General features: G+C 36.2%; 1 pseudogene; it reads left to right on the top strand.

Moving 5' to 3' along the window:
* The first annotated feature begins 1,679 nt into the window (after positions 1-1,679).
* On the top strand, positions 1,680-2,239 carry LOC124506021 (1,2-dihydroxy-3-keto-5-methylthiopentene dioxygenase-like; annotated as a pseudogene).
* The last annotated feature ends 19,563 nt before the right edge of the window (positions 2,240-21,802 follow it).

The raw sequence follows: 21,802 nt of genomic DNA, 5'->3' as shown, positions 1-21,802 counted from the left end.
TATAGTTGTATACCCAGGGCACACTCATTAATACCACTAACATGTCAACAGTGGTCACTTAACTCTGTGAAATATGAAAATAAATTAAGAGATATCGACTCTAAATCCAGAAGAATTTATCTTTACATCACATGTGCTAACTACCCGCTGTATCTGATTTGACTGTAATAATGTCCCCTTTAAATGGCATTACACTTTCAATGTTTGAAAATAAAAGTTCTAAATATTTTACCCGCCTTTCAAAGACTTTACCTAGACCAAGTCTTCTCAAACTTTAGTCAGTGTACAAATCACCTAGAGATTTTATTATTTTATTCCTGGTCCCGACCCTTATGTATTCTGATTTTATGTGTCTGTGTAGGACTCATGGACTTCAGTTTAAAAACAAGTCCCAGTAATGCCAATACTGCTGATCCAAGGAACACATTCTGGGCACAACTAAGACTATTAAATGGCATATGTAACCTTTTTTTTTTTTTTTTTTGGCTACGGACTAGCTGTATGTGTCAGGTATGGTACTATGTATGTCAGTAGTGAATAAAACAGCTGCAGTGTCTGATCTTGAAAATCCCAGAAAATAGTGTATGTATAAACATTGTTGATGTAAGAATGTGGTGATGAATGAAATAGGACTTCAGAGGGGCGCCTGGGTGGCGCAGTCGGTTGGGCGTCTGACTTCAGCCAGGTCACGATCTCGCGGTCCGTGAGTTCGAGCCCCGCGTCAGGCTCTGGGCTGACGGCTCGGAGCCTGGAGCCTGTTTCCGATTCTGTGTCTCCCTCTCTCTCTGCCCCTCCCCCGTTCATGCTCTGTCTCTCTCTGTCCCAAAAATAAATAAACGTTGAAAAAAAAAAATTAAAAAAAAAAAAAGAAATAGGACTTCAGAATGTTCTGGGCCTTAAGCAGAGTTAAAACTTATTTATAATTATTTGGAGTGTTAGAGTATTCAGGATTTGACTATATGCTTACCTTAACAGTGAGTTTTATATGTTTTCTTGTTGTCTTTTCACTTTGATTTGAGGAATCCCCTTTAGCTTTTCTTATAAAGCAGGTGTAGTCATGATAAACTTCCTGTGCTTATGCTTCCTCTTCAATTTTGTAGGACAGCTTTGCCAGGTATAGTTTTCTTTTTTCTTTTTTTTTTTTCTTTCTATCAACACATTGAATATATTGCCCTACCCTCTCCAGGCCTGCAAATTTTCTATTAAGAAATCCAATGATAGCCTTATTGGGGTTTCCTGGTATGTGATGAGTACTTTTAGAGAAGCTTCCATGTTATCACAAATGTAAAAGGATTAAATTTCCTAATCAAAAGGCATAGAATGGCTAAATGGGTGAAAAGAAAAAAAGTCAAATAATATGCTGTCCACAAAAGATTCATTATAGCTTTAAGGACATAGATTGGCTGAAGGTGAATGAATGGGAAAAGATATTCCATGAAAATGGAAACCATGAGAGAACAGGGATGGCCACACTTCTATCAGACAAATTAGGTTTTAAATCAAAACTGTCACAAAGAGACCAAGAAGTCGTCATACAATGAAAAATAATTCATCATCAAAAATATATAATGGCCCCCTTCCTCCTTTCTCCACTACCTCCTGCAGCTGCTTGTGTGGGATCAGCTGGCCATGGCCTGGGCAGCGGAACAGGCAGGTGTTCCCTGCACCTGAGTAGGGCCATGGTATAGGCCTGGGACATGGACAAGTCTGCCCACAACCTGATGTGGCCCCACCACGCCAAGCCATCCCCTGCCCATACACCTGGAGCAGCTGTGCCAGCTGGGAGTTCTTTACTGTAAGCTTGTTGCTGACATATATAAGAATTATCCAGAATAACAAAATATTCAAAAAGAGAGAAACTACTACTGGATAGACATAATAACCATATGCAAGGATAAATTACCAAATAATGAAGAAAAGATGAAGATATTCTACAAGGAGCATTTGTACCTCAACGATGAGATCTGCCACATTTTGGATGGCAGTGAGTACTTTGATGTGAGAGACAAAGAGGACAAGTGGATCCACATCTTCATGGAAAAAGGAGACATGATAACTCTTCCTGTAGGGATTTATCACCACTCCACACTGGATGAAAAGAACTAAGTGAAGGTCCTGTGTCTGATTGTGGGAGAACCAGTGTGGACAGCATACAACTGGCTAGTTGACCAATTTGAGGCTGGAGGGGCAGTACATGAAAGTTTTAGCACAGACAGAGCAGTGGTGCTCCCAGGCCTAGCTCACCGTCTGCCTTTGTGAATTTCCTGAACATGATCACAGTAGAGAACCTGTCCTCTCTCCTTGCTTTTATATTGGGGGACTAGGTGAACTTTTCTTTGCATGATTATTTGATCACAGTATGTTTTAAGGAAAGGAGATTTATTATAAAAGGGATTTTTTACATGGAAGCAACTGTGGAAATGTGGACAAATCACATTAATTTTACCTTATTCAAGATCAGTGGTCACCAGTTCTGTATTAATATATGCATTGGACTTTAACCCAAATGAGAGTCATCTCCCTGAATGTAAGCACTAAGCTGATCCATCCAGATCTGGTCCTTCTACTGTAGGCAGATGTCAGTCTGTCTCATGCCTGCCTTGTAAGAAGGCGTCATAGTAGATTACAGGACTGGCCAGATAGAAGACACTTTTCTCCCCTGAGTGGTGAGTGCTGTCAGGGGTGAGCTCTCATATTCATTGGGGGGCATACTCAGAATTGTTGATGCCATTTTCTTGTTCAAAATAAAGGAACTGCCTTAAGTTTATATAAAAAAGTTAACAACTACAAACATATACTCAACATCAGAGCACCTAAATACATAAAGCAAATATTAACAGAAGAGGGAAAGGTAGATAACTATACAGTAATAGTAGGGACTATAATACCTCACTTTCAACAATGGATAGATCTTCCAGATAGAAATTTACTAATGAAACTGTGAACTTGAATAAAATTATAGACCAAATAGACCTTACAGACATAAACAGAACATTCCCATCAACAGCAGCAAAATATATATTCTATGCAAGCACCCATGGAACATTGGGTCACACAATAAGTCTTAACAAATTGAGACTTATTGGGTCACACAATAAGACTTAACAAATTGAGACACAAATCAAGTATCTTTTCTGACCACAATTGTATGAAACTAGAAATCAATAACAGGAAGAAAATTGGAAAATTCATAAATATACGGAAATATTAAACAACATGAAAATGAACACCCAACAGGTCACAGAATAAATCAAAAGAGAAATATAAAACCGTCTTGAGACAAATAATAATGGGGAGACACAATATACCAAAACTTTTAGGATGCAGAAAAAGTGCCTAAATTACAAAAAAAAAAAAAAAAAGGATCTCAAATAACCTAATTTTACACCTCAAGGAACTTGTAAAAGAAGAACAAACCAAATTGGCAAAAGGAAGAAAATAATAAAGTTTAGAGCAGAAATAAATAAAATAGAGATGAGAAAAACAAATATAAAGGATTGACAGGATTTATTTGTTTTTTTAAAAAAAGATAAAACTAACAAACTTTAGCTATATTAAGACAGAAGAGAGAAGACTCATTAATAAAATTATAAATGAAAGATGGAGACATTGTAACTTTTATTTCTGATAGCACAGAAATAAAAAGGATCATAAGAAACTGCTATGGACAATTCAGTTTGGAAGCATATTAAAAGTATTATACACCATGTTCAAGTGGGATTTATTCTCTGGGATGCAAGGATGGCTCAACATAGGCAAATTATTAAATGTGGTACACCATATTAACAGAATGAAGGCTAAAAATCATATAATCATCTCAATAGATGAATAAACATAAAACATTATTTCATGATAAAAACTTCCAACAAATTAGTTATAGAAGGTATATACCTCAACATGATAAAGGTTATATATCACAAGCCCACAGCTAACCTCATCATACTCAATGGTAAATAGCTGAAAGTTTTTCCTTTAAGATCAGGAACAAGATAAGGATGCTCACTCACACAATTTCTACTCAACATACTACTGGAAATCCTAGCCAGGACAATTAGGTAAGCAGAAAGAAATAGAAGGCATCCATATCAGAAAGGAAGAAGTAAAGTTGTCTCTGTCTATAGATGACACAATTTTATATAGAAAACCCTATAGATTCCCCTGGGTGGGGGGGACTCTGTTAGAAGTAATAAACAAATTTAGTAAAGTTGCAGCATACAAAACTAACATACAAAAATTAGTTGCATTTCTGTACACTAATAATGAATTACCCAAAAAAGAAATTAAGAAAACAATACCATTAATACTAGCATCAAAAAGAGTAAAATACTTGGAATTAAATTTCACCAGGTAGGTGAAAATTTTGTACACTGAAAACTAGAAAATACTGATGAAATATTGAAGAAGACACAAATAAATGGAAAGCTATCCTATGTTCATGGATCAGAATAATTAATATTGTTAAAATGTCTACACTCCCACAACTGAGCTACAGGTTCAATGTAATCCCTGTCAAAATTCCAGTGGAATTTTTCATGGAAATAGAAAAAAAAATCATAAAGTTCATGTGGAACCGCAAAAGATACGGAATAGTCAAAGCAATCTTGAACAAGAAGAACAAAGCTGAAGGCATCACACTTCCTGATTTTAAAATATACTGCAAAGTTACAGTGTGGTTCTAGCATAAAAAACAAACATATAGACCAATGGAACAGAATAGAGAGCCCAGAAATAAGCTCACACATTCATATGATCTTTGATATATGTATAAAATACATAAATTTATAGATGCAGAGAGTAGATTGGTGGTTGCCAGGGACCGGGGTATAGGGAACTGGGGAGATGTTGGTCAATAGGTACAAAGTTTCAGAACTGCAGGGTAAATAAGTAACTGTAAATACTGTATTTTATATTTAAAATTTGCTGAACAGTAGATTTTAGGTGTTCTCACCAAAAAAAAAAGAGTTAAATATGTGTTAAAAGTTAAATATGGGTATTATTAGCTTGATTGTGGTGATCATTTTACAATGTACATGTATATCAAAACATCATGTTGTACCCCTGAAATACAAATAAAATAATTAAACATACCTCAATAAAGCAGCGGGGGGGGGCAATGAAAAGCTGTGACATTAGCCCTTTCTTGACTATTTTGAGTACAGGAGTCGGTCCTCCATGTCTAGCAACTGAATGGTAATAAAGGAATAAGGCTTTAGAGCTGCCAAATGCTGAATGAGGTATATAGTATTATAATGAACAAGCAGTTATTTCAAGACTATAAATGTTTGATCAGTATAGTATGTCAGTGATAATTCAGATCAGCTCTTTTGTCTAACCTTGGGGTGGTACTTACTAAAATAGCACAACTCTTGAAGGTTTACAGGAATATATTCATTGTTGTTACTTTCTAGGTAACTAAACAGAACCTAGGAAAGTTTCAGTGAATTGCCCAGGGTTACAAAAGTAATAAGTGAGAGATTTTTAAAACTAGAAATCCTAACTCCCCAACCAAATCAACATTTTCCACTTTGTGCTGAGCTTTCATAGAATGTCAGGAAAGTAAAATCAAGATCATGGGCACTAACTTTATACTCTGCACCTGTATTAAATGACATTTTGAATGCACTCAACAACTGAATAGATAACGTTTTATTTCTGTTTTAATGCTTACTGAATAAGATAGAATTATAATGACTCCTCTCTAATCCTGATGTGTTGTATCATTTTGTGTATGCTTCTGTTAAACATATACAAAAACGCTAGATTTGCTTCGGGTTAATTGGCACAAATTGGGTTAGTCTTTTTGAGCAGGGATTATGTGGCTCTGGGGTGACATTCAATAGAAGACTTAATTAATTTTATGAAGCATAATGGCATTTTTCATTAATATTGTTCCTTAATTTTTCTTACATCTTTCTCATCTTTTTTTCCAAACTTCTCTCCTCCCCCATTTTTGCTATTCTCTTGAGTGATAAAAGAATATAGTCATGTACTATGAAATATATTTCTCTGTTGTTTGAAGCTGAAATTAATGCATTTTCATATTGAATTCCCAGTAAGGCATTTTACAGATCACCCTATTACTTTTTATTTTCCTTTAGAGAATTTACTGAAAGGGCTAGCCTTGTCCTCACTCTTTATTACTGGGAGAAATCACTAACAGCTTATGATAGTAGAAAAGCAAACTTTTTATTTATTTTTTAAAAATGTTTATGTATGTATTTAAGTGTTTATTTATTTTTAAAGCTTATTTGTTTATTTTAAGAGGAGAAGGCAGAGAGACAAAAAGAGAGAATTTCTGTGCTAATAGCACAGAGCCTGACGGGGGGGGGGGGGTGGCTCTATCTCACAAACTTAGATCATGACCTGAGCCGAGATCAAAAGTCAAACGCTCAACTGACTGAGCCACCCAGGTGCCCCTAAAATGTTTACTTATTTATTTTGCGAAAGAGAGAGAGTGCAAGTGGGGGAGGGGCAAAGAGAAGGAGAAAGAGAATCACAAGTAGGCTCAATTCTCCCAGTGCAGAGACTGACGTCGGGCTTGAACCCACAAACTGTGAGATCATGACCTAAGCCAAACTCAAGAGTCAGCTGCTCAACATACTGAGCCACTCAGGCGTTCCCCAAAATAAACTTTTTGAGAGTTAGTGTATGGCATAAGGCTCAGGACATACACGTTCTTGCCCTACTTGTGTCATACAATGTAGGAATGTGATTCTGGCACTACATATATACCCTTAATTCAGAAGCAATGGTGATGAGTTTGGTCAGGATTCTTCACCTTAGGTAGTGACCCTTTTATAGCTTGATTCTTAGGCATATTAGGTAATGACCTGTTCACAGGTCCAAAGCATAATTTCAAAACTTAGTGTCCCAATGACCTTGAGTTTGATACATGCTATTGACAGAGTTTTGATTTGCTTAAAATAACTTCTTTTTCACATGACTCTGGAGTACATACCCTAACGTTAGTCCCAGGGAGGGAAATCTTTATTTATTTAAAATAATGATGGTGTTCCTAATCCCCTTGCCATTGATTGGTCAGGTGGTAGGTGTGTGTAACTCACCTCATGTTCAATGGAACACGAGGAGGTAGGACTGTTGAGCAATTCTGGGAAGTAGTGGATCTGGATGTGAAGTCTGTATCTGGCATGGCCAAATGAGTATGAGGAGAACCAGCATAAAGGCAAAGCTGAAACACAGGAGAATAGAAGTATTTTTTAAAAGACAGACTTTGAAACATCATTGACATATTCAACCAGTTGTGAAACATATCCAACTTATTCTCTTCCTATTATGTGAGATAATGTATTTCCATATTGTTCAGACTAATCAGATTCTGGCTTTTCTGTTACACCTTGCTATAGGCAACCAACCTGATGCATGGTATAAATAAGACAATACTAGGCTATGCTGCAGTAAGAAATAAATCCCTGTAACTCAATCACTGCATGTAATAAAGGCTCACTTCTTGCTTAAACTAGTCTCATGTGGATCAGAGAGCTTTTCTTTATCTTGTTTTCATGTCTTCTGGGATACATGGCCTTCAAGATTGCTTTGTAAGAGAAAGAGTGAGTTGGAGGGTTAAGTAAGATGATTTTAAGGACTAAGTCTGGAAGAGGCTTACATTACTTCCACTGACACTCCACTGGGTAGAATTCTGTCACATAGGTTCAACACAACTACAAAGGAGGCTAGAAGATATGGTCCCCCTGAGTTGCCATGAAAAGGGATTGATATGAGAGCAGAAAATATTGTTTAACATAGGTAGAGATTGTTAAATCTTAAAATAGCTAAAATATGTCAGAACACAAAATATGATGTTTCAAAGTTTTGCAGAGAAACAGAACCAGTAAGGTGTGTGTGTCGCACGAGTGCATGCGTGAAAATCTATATCTTCCTGTGTATCTATTTATCTATCTGTCATGTATCTACATAGAGGAAGAGAGAGACAGGGAGACACAGAGAAGGAGAGAGAGAGGAGGTGAGAAAGATTCTAAGGAATTGGCTTATAACATTGTGGGGGCTGGCAAGTCTGAACTCTGGAGACCCAGGAAAGATCTGATGTTGCTGCTTGAGTCTAGATGTAAAAATCCCCCCTCTCTTCCTTGAGGGATCTCAGTAGTTTTCTCTTAAAGCTTCCACCTGATTAGATGAGACCCACTCATATTATGGAGGGTAATCTTGTCTACTTAGTCTACTATTTAAATGTTAACCTCATCAAAATATACCTTCACAATGATGTCTGGTGTTTGACATCTGCTATAGACTGGTGTTTGACCAAATATTTGAGTACCATAGCCTACCTAGCTAAGTTAATGCATCAAATTAACAACGATAATGATAACACTTAAAATGAGCTATGCACACTTAGAAACAGAAATTGCAGATTCATTTGTTTTTATGAATCTTCTACTATCATTCCCCATGATATCCATCCAACTCTGACCACTTTGCAAGCGCTGATGGTACTAATCCAGGTATTCAGCTTCACAGGACTGGAAGTTCAAAGGCCATATTCTGCAGCACTGATCTGTGTTGTAGAAATAATTACATTATTTTAAAGTATGGGTTTTTAATCATCAGTCTGAGGCAGACAGGAAACAACAACCATCAAACATTTATTTGACTAAGTCCACTTACTCTATATGAAGCAGGGAAATCATTTTTGTAAATTAGTTTTAGCTCAGCAGTGTGATTGGTTGAATATGAACCAGGCAGAGGAATTAAGAGAATCTTAAAAAGTTATAGTTGTCTGGTAAATCACCCTGATACAAACATCTGGAGATTCTTATAGGTGGTGTTCTAGCACCCAGTTCCCTTGGAACCACTGTCAGACCTAATTCATCATTACTTCCTCTTTTCCGTAATTTCCAGTGATCAAATGCCAGTAGCTTTTCTTGGATCCTATCCTTATGTCAACTTTCCTAATTTCAAAACATTTTCACAGCACAATATGGTTTCCAAGTTTGTGCCCTTAAATTCTTTTCCTTGTGTGGGTATCATAGAAATATGCATATGCTGGAATTTTATGTGAAGGCAGCACGTGATTAGGAGCAATTACTGTGCATAGTTATAGAAAATATTTTAAACAGATTATTTGAATACATAAAAATTAAAAATTTTTGCACAATAATTACAGATAAATCTTTTTTTTTGTGCATAGGTTTGGGGCTTTTTTGGTTAATTGTATTCTAAAAATGGTATACTTTGCTATATATTCTTTTTTTGGTATTTTTTTAACTTATTATTTTTTTTAATTTACATCCAAGTTAGTTAGCATATAGTGCAACAATGATATCAGGAGTAGATTCCTTTATGCCCCTTACCCATTTAGCCAATCCCCTCTCCCACAACCCCTCTTGTAACTGTCTGTTCTCCATATTTAAATCTCTTATGTTGTGTCCCCTTCCCTGTTTTTACATTATTTTTGTTTTCCTTTCCTTATGTTCATCTGTTTTGTATCTAAAAGTCCTCAAGTGAGTGAAGTCCTATGATATTTGTCTTTCTCTGACTAATTTTGCTTAGCATAATACCCTCTAGTTCCATCTATGTAGTTGCAAATGGCAAGATTTCATTCTTTTTGATTGCTGAGTAATACTCCATCGTATATATGTACCACATCTTCTTTATCCATTCATCCATTGATGGACATTTGGGCTCTTTCCGTACTTCGGCTATTGTTGATAGTGATGCTATAAACATTGGGGTGCATGTGCCCCTTCTAAACAACATACCTGTATCCCTTGGATAAATACCTAGCAGCGCAATTGCTGGGTTGTAGGGTAGTTCTATCTTTAATTTTTTGAGGAGCCTCCATACTGTTTTCCAGAGTGGCTGCACCAATTTGCATTCCTACCATCAGTGCAAAAGAGATCCTCTTTCTCCGCATCCTTGCCAACATCTGTTGTTGCCTGAGTTGATGTTAGCCATTCTGACAGGTGTGAGGTGGTATCTCCTTGTGGTTTTGATTTGTATTTCCCTTGGGGCGCCTGGGTGGCGCAGTCGGTTAAGCGTCCGACTTCAGCCAGGTCATGATCTCGCGGTCCGGGAGTTCGAGCCCCGCATCAGGCTCTGGGCTGATGGCTCAGAGCCTGGAGCCTGTTTCCGATTCTGTGTCTCCCTCTCTCTCTGCCCCTCGCCCGTTCATGCTCTCTCTGTCCCAAAAATAAATAAACGTTGATTTGTATTTCCCTGATGATGAGTGATGTTGAGCATTTTTTCATGTGTCAGTTGGTCATCTGGATGTCTTTTTTGGAAAAGTGTCTCTTCATGTTTTTTGCCAATTTATTCACTGGATTATTTGTTTTTGGGTATTGAGTTTGAGAAGTTCTTTATAGATTTTGGATACTAACCATTTATCTGCTATGTCTTTTGCAATTATCTTCTCCCATTCTGTCAGTTGCCTTTTAGTTTTGCTGATGGTTTCCTTTGCTGTACTTTTTACTTTTGATGAGGTCTCAATAGTTCATTATTGCTTTTGTTTCCCTTGCCTCCAGAGACGTGTTAAGTGAGAAGTTGCTGCAGACTAGGTCAAAGAGGTTTTGGCTGCTTTCTCCTTGAGGATTTTGATGGCTCCTATCTTACATTGATGTCTTTAATTCATTTGAGTTTATTTTTGTGTATGGTGTAAGAAAGTGGTCCAGGTTCATTTTTCTGCATGTCTCTGTCCAGTTTTCCTGGCACCACTTGCTGAAGAGACTCTTTTTATTCCATTGGATATTCTTTCCTGCTTTCTCAAAGATCAGTTGGCCATACATTTGTGGGTCCATTTCTGGGTTCTCTATTCTGTTCCATTGATCTGAGTGTCTGTTTTTGTGCCTGTACCATACTGTCTTGATGATTACAACTTTGTAATACAGCTTGAAGTCAGGGATTGTGATACCTCCTGCCTCGCTTTTCTTTTTCAAGATTGCTTTGGCTATTTGGGGTCTTTTCGTTCCATACAAATTTTAGGATTGTTTGTTCTATCTCTATGAAGAACGTTAGTGTTATTTTGATAGGGATTGCTTTGAATATGTAGATTGCTTTGGGTAGTATTGACATTTTAACAACATTTGTTCTTCTTATCCAGGAGCATGGAATATATTTCCATTTTTTGTGTGTGTCTTCTGCAATTTGTTTCATAAGCTTTGTATAGTTTTCAGCATATAGATTTTTCACCACTTTGGTTAGATTTATTTCTAGGTATTTTATGGTTTTTGGTACAATTGTAAATGGGATTGGTTCCTTGATTTCTCTTTCTGTTGCTTCATTATTAGTGTATAGGAAGGCAACCAATTTCTGTGCATTGATTTTATATATTGCAACTTTGCTGACCAAATTAGTTCTAGAAGTTTTTTTTTTGGTGGAATCTTTTGGGTTTTCCATATAGAGTATCATATCATCTGTGAAAAGGAAAGTTTGACTTCTTCTTTTACAATTTTGATGCCTTTTATTTCATTTTGTTGTCTGATTGCTGATGCTAGGACTTCCAACACTATGTCAAACAACACTGTTGAGAGTGGACATCCCTGTCTTGTTTCTGACCTTAGGGGGAAAGCTCTCAGTTTTTCCCCATTGAGGATGGTATTAGCGATGGGTCTTTCACCTATGGCTTTTATGATCTTGAGGTAAGATCCTTCTATCCCTACTTTCTTAAGGGTATTTATCAAGAAAGGATGCTGTATTTTGTCAAATGCTTTCTCTGCATCTATTGAGAGGATCATGTGGTTCTTGTCCTTTCTTTTATTGATGTGATGAATCACATTGATTGTTTTGTGGATATTGAGCCAGCCCTGCATCCCAGGTATAAATCCCACTTGGTCATGGTGAATACTTTTTTTAATGTATTGTTGGATCCAGTTGGCTAATATCTTGTTGAGGAGTTTTGCATCCATGATCATCAGGGAAATTGGTCTATAGTTCTCCTTTTTAGTGGGTGTCTTTGTGTGGTTATGGAATCAAGGTAATGCTGGCTTCATAGAACGAGTTTGGAAGTTTTCCTTCCATTTCTACTTTTTGGAACAGCTTCAAGAGACTAGGTGTTAACTCTTCCTTAAATGTTTGGTAGAATACCCCTGAGAAGCCATCTGGCCCTGGACTCTTGTTTTTTTGGAGATTTTGGATTACTGATTTGGTTTCTTTACTGGTTATGGGTCTGTTCAATTTTTCTATTTCTTCCTGTTTCAGTTTTGGTAGTGTATATGTTTCTAGGAATTTGTCCATTTCTTCGAGATTGCCCACCTTATTGGCATATAATTGCTCATAATATTTTCTTCTTATTATTTTTATTTCTGCTGTATTGGTTGTGATCTCTCCTCTTTCATTCTTAATTACATCTTTTCCTTTTTCTTTTTGATCAAACTGGCTAGTGGTTTATCAACTTTGTTAATTCTTTCAAAGAACTAGCTTCTGATTTCACTCATCTGTTCTACTGTTTTTTTGGTTTTGATAGCATTGATTTCTGCTCTAATCTTTATTATTTCCAGTCTTCTGCTGGTTTGGGGTTTTATTTGCTGTTCTTTTTCAAGCTCTTTAAGGTGTAAGGTTAGATTGTGTATCTGAGACCTTTATTCCTTCTTTAGGAAGGCCTGGATTGCTATATACTTCACTCTTATGACCTCCTTTGCTGTGTCCCAGAGGTTTTGGGCTGTGGTGTTATCATTTTCATTGGCTTCCATGTACTTTTTAATTTACTCTTTAACTTCTTGGTTAGCCCATTTAATCTTTAGTAGGATGTTCTTCAGTCTCCAAGTATTTGTTATCTTTCCAAATTTTTTCTTGTGGTTGATTTTGAGTTTCATAGCATTTTGGTTTGAAAATATGCATGGTATGATGTCGATCTTTTTGTACCTGTTGAGGGCTGATTTGTGTCCCAGTATGTTATCTACTCTGGAGAACATTCCATGTGCACTGGAGAAGAATGTATATTCTGCTGCTTTAGGATGAACTGTTCTGAATATATCTGTTAAGTCCATCTGGTCCAGTGTGTCATTCAAAGCCATTATTTCCTTGTTGATTTCCTGTTTACGTGGATCTGTCCATTGTTGTAAGTGGGGTATTGAAGTCCTGTACTATTACGGTATGATTATCAATGAGTTTCTTTATGTTTGTGATTAATTCACTTATATATTTGGGTTTCTCCACATTTGGAGCATAAATGTTTACAATTGTTAGGTCTTCTTGGTGGATAGACCCCTTAATTATTATATAATGCCCTTCTTCATCTCTTGTTACAGTCTTTATTTTAAAGTCTAGATTGTCTGATATAAGTATGGCTACTCTGGCTTTCTTTTGTTGACCATTAGCATGATAGATGGTTCTCCATCCCCTTACTTTCAATCTGAAGGTGTCTTTAGATGTAAAGTGGGTTTCTTGTAAACAGCATATAGGTGGATCTTGTTTTCTTATCAATTCTGTTACCCTATGTCTTTAGATTGGAGCATTTAGCCCATTGACATTTAGAGTGAGTACTGAAAGTTTATTGCCATTATGTTTCTTGTAGAGTTGGAGTTCCTGGTGATGTGACTGGCCCTTTCTAGTCTGTTGCTTTTGGTCTCTTTTTTTGTTTTTTTGTTTTTTTTAGTCTTTTCTCCCCTCAGAGAATCCCCCTTAAAATTTATTTTGGGGCAGGTTTAATGGTCACAAACCCCTTTAATTTTTGTTTGTCTGGGAAACTTTTAATCTCTCCTTTTGTTTTGAATGACAGCCTTGCTGGATAAAGAATTCTTGGCTGCATATTTTTCTGATTGAGAACATTGAATATATCCTGCCACTCCTTTCTGGCCTGCCAAGTTTCTCTGGATAGGACTGCTGCAAATCTGATCTGTCTTCCCTTGTAGGTTAAGGTCTGTGTTTCCCTCGTTGCTTTCATGATTCTTTCCTTGCCTGAGTATTTTGTGAATTTGACTATGATATGCCTTGTTGATGGTCAGTTTTTGTTGAATCTAATGGGAGTCCTCTGTGCTTCCTGGATTTTGATGTCTGCGTCTTTCCCCAGGTTAGGAAAGTTTCTGTGATTTGCTCACATAACCCTTCTACCCCTTTTTCTCTCTCTTCATCTTCTGGGACCCCTATGATTCTGATGTTGTTCCTTTTTAATGAGTCACTGATTCATCTAATTCTTAAATTGTGCTCTTTTGTCTTAGTCTCCCTCTTTTTTTCTGCTTCATCATTCTCTATAAGTTTGTCCTCTATATAACTGATTCACTGCTCTGTCTCATCCATTCTTGCCTTCGCGGCATTCATTCGAGATTACAGCTCAGTTATAGTATTTTTTATTGCATCCCAACTAGCTTTTACTTCTTTTATCCCTGCAGAAAGGGATTCTAATCTATTTTTGACCCCAGCTAGTATTCTTATTACTGTGATTCTACATTCTGGTTCACACATTTGCTTGTATCTGTGTTAAGTCCCTGGCTGTCATTTCTTCCTGAATTTTTGGGGGGGGGTGAATTCCTTAATTTCATCATTTTGAAGGAAGAAAAGGAATTAATAAGGTTAAAAAAACGTAAAAGTAAAAAATTAAAAACAACACACACACACACACACACACACACAAATCAAATAAATGATGTTAGATCCTAGGTGTGTTTTGGTCTGGTTGTTTAAAGGAGCTTTATAGATTAGAGAAGAAGAGGGGAAAAGTAAAGAAAAAAACAAGAAAAAAAAGAAAAAGGGAAAAAAAAGGAAAACTTGAAAATTTGAAAAAATGATATAATGAAATAGAATAAAATGAAATGATGGAAGTAAAATAGAATTTGTAAAATTTATAAAACAGTAAAAATGTAGTAGAAAAAAATGAAAGAAAAATATTTTTAATAAAGATTGAAACTAAAAATAAATTTTTTCTGTATTCAAGAAAAAGAAAAGAAATGAAAAAGATAAAAAAAAAAGATAATTGAATAGATGGACCAGTGAACGACTGAACTACGATTGAAATTACATCGTTTTCACCTAGAAGTCAAACTATGAAGCACTTTATAGTCCATAAACAGCAGGCAGAGAGACTTGTGGTGTTCCTGAAGAACGAGGTTGGCTCACTTGGGCGGGGTTTAGTGTAACGGCTCCATTCTCCACTAGATGGTGCTGCTTAGCTTACTGGGGTGGATTGTTGTAGCTCTTGTAGGTGTGTATGTGCATGCGCGGGAGCAGTGAAAATGGCGTCAGCCAGCTACCTAGTCTCTAGTATCGGAACTGTCTGCCTTCTCCGAGGTCAGCAATCAGGCACCCATACTTTGTCTCCAGCTTCTGTCCACTGTTTTTCTGCATTATTCTGTCCAATGTTTTTCTGCATTATTGTATGATATTCCATATTTAACTGACTGTGAATATTATTTTTTACTTTTTTACCTATGTTTTCTATGTTGCTCTAAACTTTATGACTGTTTTTAAAACTGCATGATATTCTAGAGCAAATGCCATCAATTAGGTTAATCAGTCTTATATTGTTGATCACTTGATCATTTGTCTTTCATTATATAACAGAAAAAAAATTGTGAGATGACATTTTCACCATGAAATATTTTATGTTTTTATAGCATTTCTTTGATTATATTCGTAGAAAATATATCAATTGATCAATGATTACAAACAATCAAAAAAGTTTTAAATAGATTTTGGTCTAATTGGTCTCACATAATAATTTTTAAAAAATATCTGTTTTTGGGGGCGCCTGGGTGGCGCAGTCAGTTGATTGTCCGACTTCAGCCAGGTCACGATTTCGCAGTCTGTGAGTTCGAGCCCCGCATCGGGCTCTGGGCTGATGGCTCAGAGCCTGGAGCCTGTTTCCGATTCTGTGTCTCCCTCTCTCTCTGCCCCTCCCCCATTCATGCTCTGTCTCTCTCTGTCCCAAAAATAAATAAAAAACGTTGAAAAAAAATAAAAAAAAATACCTGTTTTTGGTTTCACCGGAAATAAATGCCAGTGCTTGTGGTAGATTGTTTTTAGAAAAAGACTCCAATTCTCCACAATCTCCTTGCAATGTGACTCTCCCATCAAGAGGTAGGCTCTGCTTCACTGAAACAGCTTATCTTGTGACTTGCTAAGGCCAACGGAATGTGGAAGAAATGATAATGTGTTTGTTCTGAAGTTAGGCTTCAAGCAGCCCTGCTTGCCTCTGTCCTCCCTTATAATCCCCTCTCCACCGTGATAGTAAGCTTGAGCTTTCCTGATGGACGATGAGAGGCCAGGTAGACTCAGTTATCCCGAGTCCAGTGTGTACCAGCCTAGACCCAGGCTACATCAAACTTACATGAAAGAGAGCTCATTCTAGCTCAGCAGAACTGCTTCCTTGGCTGGAAGTTGTGTGAAAGAGCCAAGTTGTTTTCAGAACTGTCCAGATAACCCATAGATGGTAAATAAAAATGAGCATTTCTTATTGTATCCCAGTGAAGTTTGGTGGGTGTTTTCTTGGGTAGCATTTTTGGGCAATAGATGGTGTCCAATTTATTATATTATCACCATCAAAGGATATTTTATATATTAATTTTTAGGCAAAAATGTAACCCATTCTCTAAAATTCTAATTCAAGTCCTCAGATATACATATATGTTTGGAGCAAAGTCATATATTATGGAGGCTAATACATGCATGTTTAAAATTTTTATTATGTAAAACCCGGATCAGATACCACCTTAAAAATGCATATGGTGCTTGCAAATAAGGAACATTATCCTTAATCTGAAGGATATAGCTCATCATTAATTTGTTGTTTAGAGTTTGTAATGTAATGTCATTTGAGATAAGAGGGTGATGCAAATATTAAAAAATACATAGGGGCGCTTGGGTGGCTCTGTCAGTTAAGCGTTCAACTTCGGCTCATGTCATGATCTCACAGTTTGTGGCTTCGAGCCCCACCTCAGGCTCTGTGGTGACAGATCAGGGCCTGGAGCCTGCTTCAGATTCTGTGTCTTCCTCTCTCTCTGCCCCTGCTCCACTCATGCCGTGTCTTTATCTGTCTCAAAAATAAATAAAGATTAAAAATTTTTTAAATAAACGTATTAGCTAATTTTTGCTGAAATTTCAATTTAATGTGGTGTGGATAGTGATTCTGGATTTAGGTAATATTCTCATTACTTTCATGTTTAAAAATGTTCATGGGAGAATAACAAATAGATTTTTAGTGCTAAAAAATTGTGTATTAAAATAAGGATAAAAAAGCAGAAAAATTAGGCATTTTTTTCTCCTGGATTTTTGCTTTATGAGAATGCAGACTACTTCAGCACCAAATGTGAACACAAGATGTGTCAGTGCCTGTGCTCAAGAAAGCAACTAAAATAATGTCTTACATTTATTAATAGAATGCCAGCTGTGTTTAAAACAGAGAGTATAGGTAGTAGAGAACAAGCTCATTTTTGTCAGGATGTGTATTTTAAATATACCTGCCATTTTAGCACTGGGGTATTAAAATTAAGTCAGGTTTGTGCTAAATGTAGGTTAGGTCTATATATTGGCAAACTAGTGAACAAAGAGGAAGAAATAGTCATGGAAAGTGATATCCTGGGCCATTAACAGAGAACAGTAAGACAGAAGGATTACAAAAACCAGGGAACATATAGTAATGTAATATCCAGAAAAGGGCCCCCAAAATAACTGTTGAGAAAAGTTGAAGTCTGTAAATAAAGTGACAAAGTACAATTGAGAGTAAGGAGGTTAAGAAGTGAGGGTCTAGCTCATGTACCAAACGTATTATTAGAATTCTCTACTTATTTTCAGCATCGCTTCCTCTATTTATCCCACTGACCCCTACCACCTCCTGTGCTCTCAAAATATTCCTCACATGACTCCATCATAGATCATCTTTCCACGGTGTATTCTAAACACGTACTTACATGCCTGTCTCCTTCACAAGATGGTAAAATCTCTAGGTGCAATTCTAGGAACCAGTTCCGTATCCTCACTTCCTTACATGGTACTTGATTCATAGGAATGTGCTCAACAAGTTTTGTTTTGCTTGTTTGTTTCTTTGTTTTTGAATGGATGAATAAAATCTAGGTAGGCGAACAGAAGTAGTGAATCTAGACCCTAGGGTGCCACAGCACAGCAAAGAGAAAGAAAGGCATGATAATGCTTGAGGATCTGCTTACTAAAATTTTAGATGAGGTGGGTTAGGTATCTAGGCATGGTAGAAAGCAAATATGAGTCAGCAGAGTCCAGGAAATACTGAGGCACAACTTGGCGTAATAAATACTCCCTACTTACGGAGCGCACGGTCTCAGAGCATCAGCCACCTAGAAGTTAGAGAGGATAAATAATAGTAAATGCCTGAAAGGGGTGAGTGAATAGAACACATCCAAGTAATTTAATACTGTGTTACATTGATCTCCCTCTATCCAATTAAGTTTTATAAAGAAGATTAATTTTATGGTAAAGCTATTTTAGTAAGTTGTTGCCATTGTATTCTCTTGATTATGTAAAGTTGCATGCCATGCTAATTTAGTTTCTTAAACTTAGTACAATGCCATATTGCTCACTGGGCTTACCTTGACTCCTTTTAGAATGACAATGAGTCATTAGAAACACAACTTCGCATCTAGTTCTGAAGTCTCCTTCTGCCTTTGGCACAACAACCTGGACAAGTTGCACACAGATCTCCAGCCATCCCAGGGATGTTGACCTCTGTTCCCTGAGAACCTTTGAATAAATTTGTGGTTCTCAGGTCCAACCTTCCTACTTTAGACTGAGATTTCACTGTGAAGATGAGTTTGGTTTCAGCACCAGGTCTTGTTAGGTGGGAAGATTAAGACTGGAAAAAGCAGGCAGGCAGCCAAAGGCTTAGGGTTGGGTTTGCCCAAATTTGCCAAGATGGTGTAGACTCTGTGCTGTTCTGAAACCTCAGGAGAGGGAAGTGTGAGGAATCTCAGTGTAAGACCATCAGGGTAGATGATAAATTTGCAGGTTAGCATGTCTAAGAACCACACAACATTGTTTCATATTAGGTTGCTGATGACATCCATGTTATGTCAAAAAGAAATGCTTTAGCACAGAGTTGTTTTCCATTTTCTGTTTTAAAGGCATGTTTTTTTTATTTGTTTTGTTATATTTGTTTTCCAGAGTCATTGCTTTTGATCTTTCATTGTTTGATCAGTTCAAGGAAATTTGGGAACATATAGCTGGTCATTTGATTGAAGAACAAAAATGCAGATAAGCAAATTAGAAAACACTGTATAACCTTGTATCATATAGACTTTGACTACTGCTGGGGGAAGGTGGGACTAATCAGGACAGGCTTCACAGTGCAGTGATATTTTATCTTCTTTCACACAATGAGGTAATATATTTGGATGAGAAAGAGAAGTCATTTCTGAGGACTGTCAGGCACAATTATAATCAGATAACAAGACAAAACAAATACACTGGAAAAATGTTGACTTATGAAAAAAAGGAGTTAATACCATTGCTACATAAATACTACTTAAATATTAGTAGACAAAAAAAGATAAATAAACCATTAGAAATATGGGCTAAGATAACAGATAACAAATTCTCAAGTGAAAAAACACCAACTGATTCTCAAAGACATAACAAGATCTTCAACATTCTCTCAACTAAAGAAGTTACACTGAAAGAGGAGCGAAGTATCATTTTTGTATGTAAGATTCACAAGATTGATAACACCATATGTTAACAAAGATTGGGAATATAGTCACTCTCGTACTTTATTACTGGGGATGTACATTAATAAAAATGTACAATTCTTAAAAATAAATAAACGTTGAAAAAATGTACAATTCTTTATTTAAGGATACCTTCTCAATGATTTCTACCCTAACCACCCTGTGGAAAATTGTAATTCAACTCCCCAACTCTGGGCTATTTTTTCCTTGAACATACCACCATTAAGCATAATTTATTTAACATTTTTTTCAAATGGTCTTTCTCCCCTCAATATAGTGTGAATTTTAGGAGCCTAGATATATTTTAGTCTATTTGATTCACTGATAAAACTCAAACATCTAAAACCATGCCTGATACACAGAACATACTCAATATTTGCTGAATGAATGAAGAATAGATGGATGGATGGATGGATGGATGTGTGGATGCATAAATGAGTATGTACTGAAATATAATGTTCATATATTTTGACCCAGAAATTCTAATTTTAATGAGTTACCTTAAGAAAATCTTCAGTAAATGTGCAGGAATGTCACAGGAATGTTTACAATGTTAATGATAATAACAAGAAATGAACTAATAAGAGATCAGTTTAATAAGTTGACACTGTATACCAAGGATTGTAATACAGTCATGAAAGATATCTATGTATACTAACACAGAAAAGTGTTATTAATAAAATATTAAATTTGTTTTAAAAAATCTCTTGCAAATTAACAAATGCAATATACTAATATTTTTAAAGGTCTAGAAGAATAAACATAGAACACTAAAATTGATGATATCTTGTGTAAATATGGATGCAATATCTACCTCCATATTATTTGAATAAGTTTTTCATAATAAGCCTGAATAACAAGAAAACAATAAAGATATAACATTTTGACATAAATTAAAATACCAAAAAAGATGCAGTTTTGGTGGGAAGAAAATATTTTTGTTCCTCTTTGTATTTTAGATATAAAGTACTTTTTTCTGTAAGAGTAACATATCTTTCAGTTAATTTTATAAATATCTAATCACGCAAGTTTTAAAAATTGTAAAACAAAAATCTATGAGAAAAACTCTTATTAGAAAACAGAGGAGTACATATCCACCATTCTCAACTTCAACAGTTTGTAAAATGACAATAATAATGCCTTTTAACAGAGGTTGTAAGAATAAAAGGAAATTTTAAGAAATTTTACTAAATACCTGCTGTAAGGTAGGCCTCAGGGACTAGTTCCCTTTCCACCCGTACCCCTTTCTTTTTCTTTATAATCTTCCAATCGGGAAAATAAAGTTTGGCATTGGAATTTTTGCCAGGAAACCTCTCAAAGTACAACTGACCACTTCAGGTGGCTTAGAACAGCATCTTTGTTCACTTTTAGGTTAAGTGCCGATTTAGTCAACAATTATTTCCGTGTCCTTGAATGTGTAATCGGTCTGTGAATCCACCGGGGATCATAACATCTGACTACTCTAAAGGTTGATAGTGAGGATAAACATAAATTTAAAGAACATCAAATGTTTAAAGTAGGGAAGCATTTAATAGCATGATTCTGCTCTTCAAATGACACATTAGAAGCCAGTTCGCAAGTGAAATGTGAAAACAGAAAAGGAATCATGAACTTGGCTGGCAGGAACCCTGAGTCCATTGGCATACACTTGCTGTTTTTATCCATTATCAGCCCTAGACACTCTCACACCAAATGCATGGAGATAAAAGGCTGAATATCTTATTACCGGTTCCCTTGAGCTCCGTGGCCAAATCCTTTTGTGACTTGAGCTTAATTACCTCGAAAGAGGTGCATCAGTTTTATGAGGTTACAAATAAAAAGGAGATTTAGATCTTCCCTTGTGTGAAACTCATCTATAGATTGAATCCTAAACAATTGTCACTGCTCCAGCTTTGTAAAAGGCAAGTAGCTCATTTCTTTAAGGAAATACCCAGTGCCAAGTAATTTTGATCCCCTAACTGGCATTAAATACTAATAGTAATGGTAATGATAATAATAATAACATACAATGGAAACAATTAAATTTCTTATTGATGAAACTCTGAAGAACAACTACCTTCCAGCTCACGCAACTCTTAAGGTATTTATAATTTCTATTAAGATTGAAACCTCTTTTTTTGTTTTCCTTTATTGCCCTTGGTGATTTTAACAGGTGAGACCACTAACATTTAAGTTTTAAATCTTAGAAATGTCATATTTCAGCATGA

The sequence above is a fragment of the Lynx rufus genome, unplaced genomic scaffold (genome assembly GCF_022079265.1).
Source record: "Lynx rufus isolate CCGP_SWC_20201006 ecotype Redwood Valley unplaced genomic scaffold, mLynRuf1.p SCAF_9, whole genome shotgun sequence".
In the NCBI taxonomy this organism is placed as follows: Eukaryota; Metazoa; Chordata; class Mammalia; order Carnivora; family Felidae; genus Lynx; species Lynx rufus.
The sequence above is the reverse complement of the archived record's forward strand: the minus strand, read 5'-3'. Positions and strand labels throughout refer to the sequence as shown.